The sequence below is a fragment of the Phocoena sinus genome, chromosome 13 (genome assembly GCF_008692025.1).
Source record: "Phocoena sinus isolate mPhoSin1 chromosome 13, mPhoSin1.pri, whole genome shotgun sequence".
Classification (NCBI taxonomy): Eukaryota; Metazoa; Chordata; class Mammalia; order Artiodactyla; family Phocoenidae; genus Phocoena; species Phocoena sinus.
This window is the reverse complement of record NC_045775.1, coordinates 44,446,987-44,460,424: the sequence shown is the minus strand read 5'-3', so window position 1 is coordinate 44,460,424 and position 13,438 is coordinate 44,446,987.

Genomic DNA, 13,438 nt, shown 5'->3' with positions numbered 1-13,438 from the left:
TTATTTTATAACTGGTAGTTTGTACCTGTTAATTGCTATCTATTTTGCCTCTCCACTTCCCCCCAAGTTTGTTCTCTGTTTTCCATAGTGACTGCACCAATTTACCTACCCACCAACCATGTACTAAGGTTTCCTTTCCTCCAAATTCTTCTCAGCACTTGTTATTTCTTGTGTTTTTGATAACAACCATTATGACAGGTGTGAGGTAATATCTCATTGTGGTTTTGATTTGCATTTTTCTGATGGTTAGTCATATTGAGCATATTTTCATGTACTTACTAGCCATCTATATGTCTTCTTTGGAAAACTACCTATTCAGGTCCTTTGCCCATTTTTAAATTGGATTGTTTTGGTGTTTTTGATATTGAATTGTTTGAATTCTTTATGTTTTGTATATTAACCTCTTATGTCTGCATATTGTTTGCAAATATCTTCTCCCATTGAATAGGTTGGCTTTTGTATTGTTCATCATTTCCTTTGATGTACAAAAGCTTTCTAGTTTGATGTAGCCCCATTTGTTATTCTTTTTTGCTTTTGTTTCCCTTTCCTGAGGAGACAGATTCAAAAAAATACTCTCTTATGATTGCTTGTATTTCTCTCATATCAGCTGTAACTTCTATTTCTAATTCTATTTATTTGGGCCCTCTAGTATATTTTTCATGAGGCTAGCTAAAGATTTATCAGTTTTCTTTAACATTTCAGAAAAATCCCAGCTTTTAGTTTCATTGATTTTTTTTCTATTATTTTTTAATCTCTATTTCATTTATTTCTGCCCTGACCTTTATTTTTTCTTCCTTCTGCTAACTTTGGGCTTTGTTAGTTCTTCTTTTTCTAATTACTTTGGGTGGAAATGTAGATTGTTTATTTTAGTTTTTTCTTATTTCTGGAGGTAGGCCTGTAATATTATAAACTTCCCACTTAGAACTCTTTTGCTGTGTCCTGTAGGTTTTGGAAAGTTGTATTTCTATTTTCATTCATTCAAGGTGTTTTTTTTATTTCCTCATTGGTCTATTGGTTTTTTAATAGCATGTTGTTTAGTTTCCCTGTTTGTGGATTTTTTCCAGTTTCTTCCTGTAATTGATTTTTAATTTCATAATGTTGTGATAGGAAAATATAATTAATATGATTTGAATCTTCTTAAATTTATTGATACTTGTTTTATGGCCTAGCATGTGATCTGCCCTGGAGAATGTTTCATGTGCACTTGAACACTCATTCTGCTCTTTTTGAATGGAATGTTCTATAGATAGTATTTAGTTCATCTGGTCTAATGTGTCATTTAGGGCCAGTATTTCCTCATTGATTTTCTTTCTCGATAATCTATCCATTGATGTAAATGATCTCTCCAGTGTTGTAAAGTTTCCTACTATTATTATATTACTATCAATTTCTCCCTTTATGTCTGTTAATACTTTATAGATTTAGGTGCTCCTATGTTAGGTGTATATATGTCTATAAATGTTATATACTCTTTCTATTTATTGTTATATAATGCCCTTCTTTGTCTTTTATTAAATACTTTAAGTCTATTTTGTCTAATGTGAGTATTGCTATTTCAGCTTTATTTTTGTTTCCTTTTGCATGGAATATCTTTTTTCATCCCTCATCTTTTAGTCTGTGTGTGTCTTTAGCTCTGAAGCAGTCTCTTGTAGGCAGCATATAGATGGGTCTTGTTTTCTTTTTAAAAAAAAAATCATTTATTTATTTATGGCTGTGTTGGGTCTTCGTTTCTGTGTGAGGGCTTTCTCTAGTTGTGGCAAGCGGGGGCCACTCTTCATCGTGGTGCACAGGCCTCTCACTATTGTGGCCTCTCTTGTTGTGGAGCACAGGCTCCAGATCTGCAGGCTTAGTAATTGTGGCTCATGGTCCCAGTTGCTCCGTGGCATGTGGGATCTTCCCAGACCAGGGCTCGAACCCGTGCCCCTGCATTGGCAGGCAGATTCTCAACCACTGTGCCACCAGGGAAGCCCTGGTCTTGTTTTCTTATCCATTCAGCCACCCTTTGTCTTTTGATTAAAGCATTTAGTTCATTTACATTTAAAGTGAATTTTGATATGTATGTACTTGCTGCCATTTTGTTTCCTGTTTTCTAGTTGTTCATGTAGATTTTCTCTGTTAGTCTATTCCCATGTGGTTTGATGATTTTCTTTAGCATTATGTTTAGATTCCTTTCTCTTTGTTTCTTTTTGTGTGTGTGAATCTGTTGCTGGTTTTTGGTTACCATGACGTTTCACTATACATATATGCATATACATATACATATACACATATGTACTTGTTTTAAACTGAATAGTTGGTTTTACAACTTTTGTCTTTTAACCTTCATACTAGCTTTTTAAAATAATTGATTCACTGCTTCTACTCTATATTTGCTGTTACCAGTCAGATTTTTTTTCCTTCATATATTTTATTTATTATTATGGCCTTTTAAAAAACATTTCTTGTAAAACAGTTTAGCATTTCTTGTAAGGCTAATTTAGTGGTGATGAACTCTTTTAGTTTCTGCTTGTATGGAAAATTATCTCTCCTTCAATTCTGAATTAAAACCTTGTTGGGTAGCATATCCTTGGTAGTAAGATTGTTCCTTTCAACGCTTAAATATATCATGCCACTTCTTCCCGGCCTGCAAAGTTTCTGTGAAAAATTAGCTGAAAACGTTTTTGGGGTTCCCTGTGTTTGACTCTTTCAGTTTTGCTGGTTTAATGGATATGTCTCAGTGTGGATCTCTTTGAGTTCATATTGTTTGGGACTCTGTGGGCTTCCTGGACCTGGATATCTGTTTCCTTTTTGATATTAGGAAAGTTTTCAGCCATTATTTCATCAAATATGTTTTCTGTCCCTTTCTCTCCTCATTTTGAGATCCTTAGAGTATGAATGTTAGTACATTTCATGTTGTCACACAGGTCCCTTAAGCTATCCTCAATATTTTTTTTTTCTTTTTGCTGTTTTGATAGGATGATTTCTGCTATTCTGTCTTCTAGGTTGCTTAAATGTTCTTCTCTATCACCTAATCTGCTGTTGATTCCTTTTAGTGTATTTTCTATTTCAGTTATTGTATTCTTCAGCTCTGATTGTTTTCATATACCTTTCATTTTCTAATTCTTTTTTGAATTTCTCACTGTGTTCTTCTTTTCCCAAGTTCAGTGAGTATTTTTATGACCATTGTTTCAAGTTCTTTATCAGGTAGATTGCTTATCTGTGTTTTATTAGTTTTTCTTTCTTCCTGGGTTTTATCTTGTTCTTTCATTTGAAACATATTCATCTGTCTTTTCATTTTGTTTGACTTTCTCTGTTTACCTCTGTGAAATTAGGAGAAACCATTATGTATTCCAGCCTTGAAGGCATGTCCTTGTGTGTGATTGTTCCTATGCAGTTTGTGGTGTCAGCTGGCATTGGTGGGAGAGCTGTATCTGAAGTGAGTGCAGGCCGGGACTTTTTCTGGGTTGTGTTGAGGCCATTGCCTTGGCAGAGGTGGGTTTAAGCTATGTGGGCACTATAGCCAGAGCCCAGCACAGCAGCACAGGCTGGGGCTACTTCTGGGGTGCACTAGTGGCCAACTGCCTTGACGGGGGCAGGCTGGAGTCAGGGGTGGCTAGACCTGGAGCTCAGTGTGAGCCACAGCTTCTCCTAGTGACACTGGCATCCAGAGCCTTGGCAGGGGCTAGGGCTGGAGAGGCTGGAGCCAGACCCTGGTGTGAGCTGTGGCTTCTCCTGGGGTGTGCTGGTGACTGCCATCTTGGTGGGGGGAGGTGCAGGGCTGGAGCTGGAGTTGGTGCAGGCTTGGGGGCACACTGGAGAAGTCTTGGCAGGCTGGCTACAGCACCAGGCACTTTTAAACCTGCTGCCTGTATGCTGGGGCTGGGAACAAGCAAGTCTGTGCATTCCCTTTAAGAGCAGAGTCTCTAATTCCCACAGCTCTCTGGCATTCCTGGTCATAAGCCTCACTGTTTTTCAGAAACAGCAAGGGGAGCTCATCTTCCCAGTGCCAGACCTTAGGACTGGGGTGCCCAATGTGGGGCTTGAACTCCTTGCTCCTTAGAGACAATCCCTGAGCTTGTGATATTGCCCTCCTCTTCTGGGTCACCCACTGGCAATGTGGGTCCTAACTGGATTGCTTCTCTTCCTCTCCTATCCATATCAGTGTTTTTGTTTGTTTGTTTTGTGTTTATATCCTTGGTTATAGAAGAACTGTTCTGCTAGTCATCAGGTTGTTCTCAGAGAAAGTTGTTTACATGTAGTTGTTGTATTGGTGTATTTTTTTTGGAGGAGATGAGGTCAGGATCTTCCTACTGCACCATCTTTATCCTGCCTCTGAGCTGCCTTTTCACCTTCAAAATTAAATTGTTGTATTTATTTCAGCAGCAAACATTTGCCACCTCAGTTGAAACTGCTTTAGCTTATTTCACTGTGATAAATACTTTAAAAGTTATGGCCATGCTTTATCCCTGTCTCTTGGCCAAGCATATTTTGCAGTCTCGGTATTTAAATGTGTGCTTGGGATCCACTTGTGGCTCAGTGTGTTGGTATGAAAAAACTTGGAGGAGAAAGCCAGGGCATTGGCTTTTGTGTCCAACTTTGCCACTAACTAGCTTGAGACCTGGCACAAGTCATTTAGTCTGTCTGGATCTCAGTCTTTTCCTCTATGGAAAGAGGAATTGGATTAGGTAATATTAAGAGTTGCCTTCTTGATGTACAGTTTTGTGATTTATATATACTTGAGGTAAGTGAAGGGAATTTTACATGAAACCAGAAAACTCATTATTATGTATTTTAGAAAAACACGGCATGAAGTAAACAGAGTGATATTTGAGTTAACAGGAAGCTTACATTTGTTTTCCAAAAGATTAATTATGGCAAGGAGAACTAACTTAGCGGAATTAGTGTATTATATTGATTTTCTTCTGGTATGTCATATATGGCCAGTGGATCACATAGGAATGTATATAGTGGAATCAGGTGACCAGGAAGTACCAATATTTTTATCTGCATTCAGAAAACAGCTTTTTTGTTGTATTCTCTTGTAAAGTTAAATTAGGGCACCTAAATACCTCTAAAGTTAAAACTTCAGGTAATTAGTACATATACAGTATTATGTTGTCTATGCTGTTATTTTAAAGTAAATTATAGAAATTGTTAAACCAACTTGGTAAGGTATCATACAGTTGGATTATATTAGGAAATCCTTTCAAAAGCTAATCTTGGCTCCATACAGGTTTATTCTTTTGAAATGGGGTGGGCATCTATTAAGATTAATGATTCATTAGGCTCCTTAGTTATTCCAAGGGATGCCAGCCATACTTCAGCTGGTATGCATTTTGAAGTCTTTGGACTTATAGACATTTGGAGGTTTTTAATAATTTTTCAAGGGAGCACGATACGAATCTTATCATCATTGTATGAAATAAATTATAGTATAGAAGTTAGTAGCACCAACCCTGGAGTTAGATTCCCTGAATCTAATTCTGGTGCCACCCCTTACTGAGGGACCTTGGACAAGTCACTTTTTTTCCACAGTTTCCTCGTCTGAAAATTACAGATAATGGTAAGGATTAAATGAATGAATATATTGTAAGTAATAAATGTGTTAATATATAGAAAGGGTTTAGAATAAATCATTCCTGGCACATAGCATGTGATATCTAAGTGTTAGCTATTATTATTATAATTTCATCATCATCATCTCCAGGATTTTTTAACACCCAGTTGAATAAAACAATATTGAGGGAGGACTGTGAAAGATTTAGAATCTATTCTTCTAGATATTCTGAACTCTGCCCAGTTAATCAAATAAGGTCTACAGAGAGCTGGAATTTTGAATCCTGTATTGATAATGCTTGTTGTTTTAGTCAGGGAAATCAACACACTGAAGCTTTGTTCCTTGCTTATGTCATGGTCTAATTCAGGTTGAATGGCTCTCCTTGTAGACACTCCTCTGAGCTAAGGATATAAGCTCCTTCCATTGTGTGGCACTGCTGTCTTAAATATGGTCCTTCAAGGTCATGGTGGAAGAAGAAAGCAAAGAGCTGTTATGCCCAGGCCTCCATAGAGGACACATCGCTGTGCACTGGCCAGAATCCAGTCATATGGCCCCAATCTGATCTCAATAGCTGGGAAATGTAGAGTTTCTGCATGTGCAGGAAGAAACAAAAGATGTTCAGTTGACCTCTGTTACATACGGTCCTGCAGACTCATTCTTTTTTTTTAAACATCTTTATTAGAGTATAATTGCTTTACAATGGTGTGTTAGTTTCTGCTTTATAACAAAGTGAATCAGTTATACATATACATATGTTCCCATATCTCTTCTTTCTTGCGTCTCCCTCCCTCCCACCCTCCCTATCCCACCCCTCTAGGTGGTCACAAACCACCGAGGTGATCTCCCTGTGCTATGTAGCTTCTTCCCACTAGCTATCTATTTTACATTTGGTAGTGTATATATGTCCATGCCACTCTCTCACTTTGTCATAGCTTACCCTTCCCCTCTCCCCATATCCTCAAGTCCATTCTCTAGTAGGTCTGTGTCTTTATTCCCGTCTTACCACTAGGTTCTTCATGACCTTTTTTTTTCCCCTTAGATTCCATATATATGTGTTAGCATACGGTATTTGTTTTTCTCTTTCTGACTTACTTCACTCTGTATGACAGACTATAGGTCCATCCACCTCACTACAAATATCTCAATTTCGTTTCTTTTTGTGGCTGAGTAATATTCCATTGTATGTATGTGCCACATCTTCTTTATCCATTCATCCAATGATGGACACTTAGGTTGCTTCCACGTCCTGGCTATTGTAAATAGAGCTGCAGTGAACATTTTGGTACATGACTCTTTTTGAATTACGGTTTTCTCAGGGTATATGCCCAGTAGTGGGATTGCTGGGTTGTATGGTAGTTCTATTTTTAGTTTTTTAAGGAACCTCCATACTGTTATCCATAGTGGCTGTATCAATTTACATTCCCACCAACAGTGCAAGAGTGTTCCCTTTTCTCCACACCCTCTCCAGCATTTATTGTTTCTAGATGTTTTGATGATGGCCATTCTGACTGGTGCAGACTCACTTTTTATAAGGCTCTGATCAAGTCAGTATAAAAAATGGTTCAAGGGCTTCCCTGGCGGCGCAGTGGTTGGGAGTCCGCCTGCCGATGCAGGGGACACGGGTTCGTGCCCCGGTCCGGGAAGATCCCACATGCCATGGAGCGGCTGGGCCCGTGAGCCATGGGCGCTGAGCCTGCGCGTCCGGAGCCTGTGCTCCTCAACGGGAGAGGCCACAGCAGTGAGAGGCCCGTGTACCAAAAAAAAAAAAAAAAAAAAAAATGGTTCAAGGCCACATTATCTTATTTTTATTGTATAAATGCTGTTGAGTAGTGTCCCCAGTGGAGTACTGGGCCTGATCTTAGTTTAAGAATAATTGTAGCCCTTTTAGGAAAATTGTTAATATTTTTCTTATGTAAACTGAACTGAGACCAGATTTCTCTTTTCTAGTTGGCAGACTGCTCAAAACTTTACAGCCAAATTTGTTGCCCATCTGGAGCAAATACATTCCTTGCTCAGTTTTATGCCCCACAGACTTGGTTTTTTTATATTGATTCTTTCATAAATAGTTCATGTTATTTTTTTGTTGTATTTTATAAATCACAATAAATATTTTTTAGAGGGAACAAGGTGGTACATAAGTAAATAGGTAAATAAACTCCTTTATGTAGAGGTATATATCATGGGAATGTTATCACTGAGTCAGTTAGTTGACAAAGATTCTCTTTCTTAAACTCCTTGAGAAATAAGACACTCCCATCAGTAACCGTGGGTCAATTTGGTAGTGATTCTCAACTCAGGAGCTAGGGATAGACCCTGTAGGAAGGTTTACCAGAATGTTTGGCGGGGGGGAGGGAGGAAGGTGGGATTTATTCCCCTATACACACACCTCAGTACCACTGGTACAGACAGACATTTAAATAGTAATGCTCTCCTTCACTGCAATAATATAGCTCTATCCTTCCTTTGTAGTCTCATAAAATGTTTTATGTTTATGTTGTATGTAAATCTTTATCTAAGAAAAGGAGAAGTCCCTTCTCAAAGTATCGGGTGACCTTACTGCAGTTCAAGTTCCAAATGTTCAACTCAGGAGTTGCTCTTCGGCTAAAGTAGGTACCTTCCTGGCCCAAAGGGAAGCCAGGTGCAAAGCTGCTGTGGAAGTATCTCTTTTTTGCTGAGAAAAACATGGTTTGTTTGAATTATCCTTTCCTTAACATCACTTCTAATTATCCTAAGGAGATTTTATTTCCTTCTCTGTGCCCGTTTCTCCCCCCAGGAAAATAGCTTCATACTGTCCAGGGAAGGGCAGAGTGCCAGAGAAGGAATTTACACTGAAAGACAAGCACTTTGAAAGAAACTGTGTCTTGTCTTTCCTACCACACTATATGTTTGGTGAATTTGAATTAGAAATTAGAGAAGACTAACTGGCTTAGCGAATGCAGTTATGCAGACTTCTCAAGTAGAGAGAGGGCACGGATTTACCTTAAAGGTAAAACAGACAAACCTGGGTGAAAGATGGTATATTTATGATTAGTTTACTTTGTGCCTGGATCCCACCAGCTTAGCCTCTAGCCATTTTTGTGGTTGGCCAGTACTGCTTTCTTGTAGGCCTCTTGTAAGTTAGGTGATGTGGTGGCATATCTCCTAGATGACCCCTGATGTTGCCTACCTCCTGGTAGCCATACTCTTGTGTAGTCCCCTCCCACATTATACCAGGATTGGCCTATGTGAACAATAGCATAAAGCAGAAATGATGGTAATTCACTTCTGAGATGAACATATACAAGATTGCAATTTAGGTGCTGACTCTCTTTTGGATATCTTGCTCTGAATGAGATAGGCTGCCATGTTGTGAGAAGCCCTATCCAGAGGCCCATAGAGTAAGGAACTCAAGTCTCTGACCAACAACCAGTGAAAAAGAAAGACCTGACAACACCACATGGATGAGGTTGGGAGCAGATTCTCTTGACTCAGTCAAGTCTTGAGATGACTATAATTCTAGCTGACAGCACTGCAACTTACTGAGAAAACCAGAACCAAACCACCCAGCTAAGTGCCTCCCAGATTCTTGATGATAAGAAACTATTGGATATAAAAAATGCTTGTTGTTTTAATCTGCTGAATTTGGGGTAATTTGTTACAAGGCAATAGATAACTAATACAGATAAGATAGAATGAACATAAATCTTTTCCCCCAAATACCAGAAAATAAATCATTGGGTTTTCTTGAACATTGAAAGATACCTGACTTTTATTTCTACTTCAAGTTCTTTTCTCCTTTCCACCTTAATAAATATACTTATCACTTGGCACTGCAAAGGAAATTAGATTCTCTCCTAATGTTGAAACCCATTTGACAGTATCTTGGAGCAGTGATTGAAGAGATGAGACTGTTCTCAATGCTTAGTGTGAAGAGAATTCCCTGCAACAAATCTTGTAGTAATGGTCATTATTAATTATCATCTAGGCAGCCTCCTCTCTTTTCCCCCTTCTTTTGGAGGTTCAGAGAAGCATCTCTTCTGTTGGGAAGTAAAGTATAGATTAAGACAGAATCAGTTTCTGGCCAGAGGTTAGCTTTTTCTCTCTACATGTTCTATTTTTCTCCTTTAGTTTGTAGAATAACGGACAGAGAACACATTTCAGGGGCCAGATATTATGCCTTAAATTTTTCCATGAGGTGCTTCAAAAGATCATGGAACAGATCCTTCTTTGACATACAAGAACTGAGTGGGCAAACTCGCTTGAGACAACTGGAGCCTAGTGTCTATTTTAATGCTTTATTTAAATGAAATGTCTTAATATTTGGAAAACTTCACTAAACGTTGTAATATGTAATACAACTGCCTTTGTACAGCATGGTGACCATAGTTTTTCTACCATTATCTCAGAGATTCAGATGATATTTACTATAATTTAATAAAGTGAAAAAGTACTATAAAAGGTTCTGTGATTTGTCTGAAGCCCACCAGATATTTAGAAGCATTCATTACTATAATGTCCATTTCCTACCTTCATTCCAGGCCTTTTTTTTTTTTAACACAAAAATAAGCAGTTAGTTGAATTCAAATTAATTTCTTATGTATTCAAAGAATGGCTTTCGTACAGTAAGGATAGCCCAAGATAGAGAGGTCCTGTGAAATTTCTTAAATGGGACTCATTAATCCTCTGAAATAGTGGGTATAGGTTTTAAACAGCATGAAACAGTTTGGACAAGTGCATACAATTTTATTACAAATTAATAAAATTCATTTTGATTAAAATAATACTTCTGCTAAAATTGAATGGTACCACTTTTTCTTGGATAGCACAGTATTATCATATAATATGGCAAAAATATTCAGAATATGTTTGAGATTCAGCCATGCTGTATAAACAAAACATACCTAGAAGAATCACTTTTATTTGAATCTGCCTGAATTTGCTCATTTATCTTTGCTGTACCTTGGCTGAAGTGTTTCTTAAAGGGAACGCACTTATTCATAGGGTTGCAGTGTATAAGCAGGGGCTACCTCCCATCCAAAGCATAGTTAAAAGTAGAGTTAGGGCTTCTGATGGGGCAGTGGTTGAGAGTCCGCCTGCCGATGCAGGGTATACGGGTTCGTGCCCCAGTCCGGGAAGATCCCACATGCCGAGGAGCGGCTAGGCCCGTGAGCCATGGGCGCTGAGCCTGCACGTCCAGAGCCTGTGCTCCGCAATGGGAGAGGCCACAATAGTGAGAGGCCCGTGTACTGGGAAAAAAAAAGAAAAATTGTGGAGTTAATCTTCATCTGGATTGTGCCTTATTTTTGTTCTATTTGTCCTTGAAGGACATTAATCAGTGCTTCCTTGGAAACAGTGTTCTGGTATATGAGTTAAAATTGTAATGAATCCAAAGAGAGGCAAATTAATAGATCTAAAAATAGATTCCTATTCAGCACAATTCATACCCCTCCCCCTTAGACACAGGTCTCCTGGTTGACTATCTATAGCAGTTAAGGGTACGGAGCTTTGCAAGGGCTTTGTCCCTTGCCTTCGTGCCCATGTGGACACACCCAAGACCCAGGACCATTAGTCTCTTGTGCAAAGCAATTAAACTGCTGGATTCCAGCTGTGCAGCACCTTATGGGTTTTCCTAACATTAATTTCTACAGGAGCCAAGGCAAATGAGCAACTGGGAAACCTGATTAGTCTTCCCAAGGCTTCCTCTGGGGACTATCTCATTTCTCCCCAATGAGAGGAGTGTTTTACAGTTCTGCTGTGTGCATACTAAACATTCATTTATTATCTTAAAGAAGGAAGTACTCATAAATAACATACACATAATTCCCAATTAGATAATTTCAATTTTAATCATTATGCAAATCTAATGAGCCACCTTTGATTTTTCTTTCTCCCTAAGTTAGATATCTTTCAAAAATCTTTAAAGAAATATCATTGTTCTAAAATACCCACAAAAGTATAGAATAGATTTCTTCATGAATGCTGACCAGATAGGTATTAAATAACTTGAGGGATTCCATCATTTATGAATAAACACAATTTGGAACTGTGTGTAATGTTTGAATTGAAAATTTGCCAGGGTCATTACTGTCATCGATTTGGTCAGTATATGTTCTGACAGAGGTACTTTGATGCTGTTCTACTAAATTCATTGGAATTTATTCACTGTGACTACTTAGGTACATGAACCCTCTACTGCTGGTAAGGATGTGGGCTTTCTGGTTGCTCATCCTGGCGAGATGCCCAGGATTGTGATAGTCCCGAGAACCCTTTCCTCCAGATGCAGTCAGGCCCTAGCAGTCTACTCTACTCCTTATGCGTAGGTTCTCCCTGGACTCTTGAAGGGCATCAGGAGGTAGGGGCCCAGAGTGGGAACTCAGTCAATGTTTGTTAAATGAAGGACTGAATTTTGCAGAAAAAGTTTGAGAGAAGTGAACATTTTCCCAAATCTAATTTGAATAAGTGCTTTCTGCTTTCTCGTGAAAGTTCTACCACTTAGTGACATGGCTTCTTTTGTGTCTTCCTGAGCCCTCCATTGTATCCTTGTCTTCCAGAGTGGTTCCTCCGTAGAAAAGACCTGGGGAGAGACAAAAGTCTTGAGTTCTTCTCAGATCCTGGGTATTTAAAGGGACTGGGGGGAACTATGAAACAGGTGGAGCCTGTGAGTAGACTTTGGGGCATTTGTGACTCCTCTGAGATGCCAAGCAAATTTTAAGTATTTATCCTTATTTGTATGTGTGGTGTTTTTTGTTTGTTTGTTTGTTTGTTTTAGGAAAAGAATCCGTAGCTTTTATCAGATGCTCAATAGGGTTTGGGCTCAACCACCAAGAATCACTGCCATTGAGGTTATCAGCAGTAATTACAGACAGACTTTGTAACTTAACTACTAATGCTACCAGTTCTGAAAGTGATTCCTTAGAAATAGTTTGCTGTGAGACACACAAAATGCTATTTGAGTAAAAAGTCGTGTTGTCCAAATAATCAAGACTCTGTGGAATGCTTCATGGTTCAAACTTTTACTTAAACTCAGAGCTGACTGATTTTTTGCGATATGCCAGTTCTTTCCTTGTTCTGCTCTCTTGGACTCTGGAACAGAAAAGTTCAGTGATAATGGAGCATTTGCAAATTATGTCTTTCAGTACAACGGAAATGGAAGCTTCATTTTTCATTCTTTTCAGTCTAGTAGAGCTCTGATCTCTCATGCCTGACATATATTTTCTTTTGGAATCTATCTTTTCTACTGTCTAAGTACTCATGATAAAAAAGTACTTCTAGAAGGCAGAATAAGTTGAGCACATTGTGTTTTATCTTTATGATGAAATGCTGACTTCCCATTAAAAGGCAAATACTTCTTTTGAAAAGTTGAATAGAAAGGTGCTTAAAAAAGAGACTTATAGATGAAATTTGGAGGACTAAGAAAAACTGATAAAATTTATTTGATCTTGGATGCATTTCCATTTATTTTTAGTTAGTTCTGATACATACACATATATGTATATATACGTATGTACACACACACAATACAGTGAAAAGAACGGAATGCCAGGCAACCTAGTGTTAGCATAGAACTTAACAAGCATTGTCTTGTTTTACCCAAGAAAATTTTAATCAGTAAGTAGCAAACTTTCAGTCATTTGTTTATTCATTCATTTATTCAGCAGACATTTGAGGTCTACAAGGTCCTAGGGCCTTTGTTATATTCTGATGTGAAAATATGAACAAGAAGTGCTCTCTCTTCAAAAGCCTGCCTTTCAGCCCAGACAGACTAAACAAAACCCATTGTGCTCAGGGTCAGTATCGTCAGTGGAAGCTACATCATAGGGAGGTATCTAATATGAGATCTCCTGGGTGTAAACTTTGTACTATTGCATGTTAGCCTTGTGACCATGGTCAGTCAGTGCACCACTGAAGGCCTCAGACTCTTTA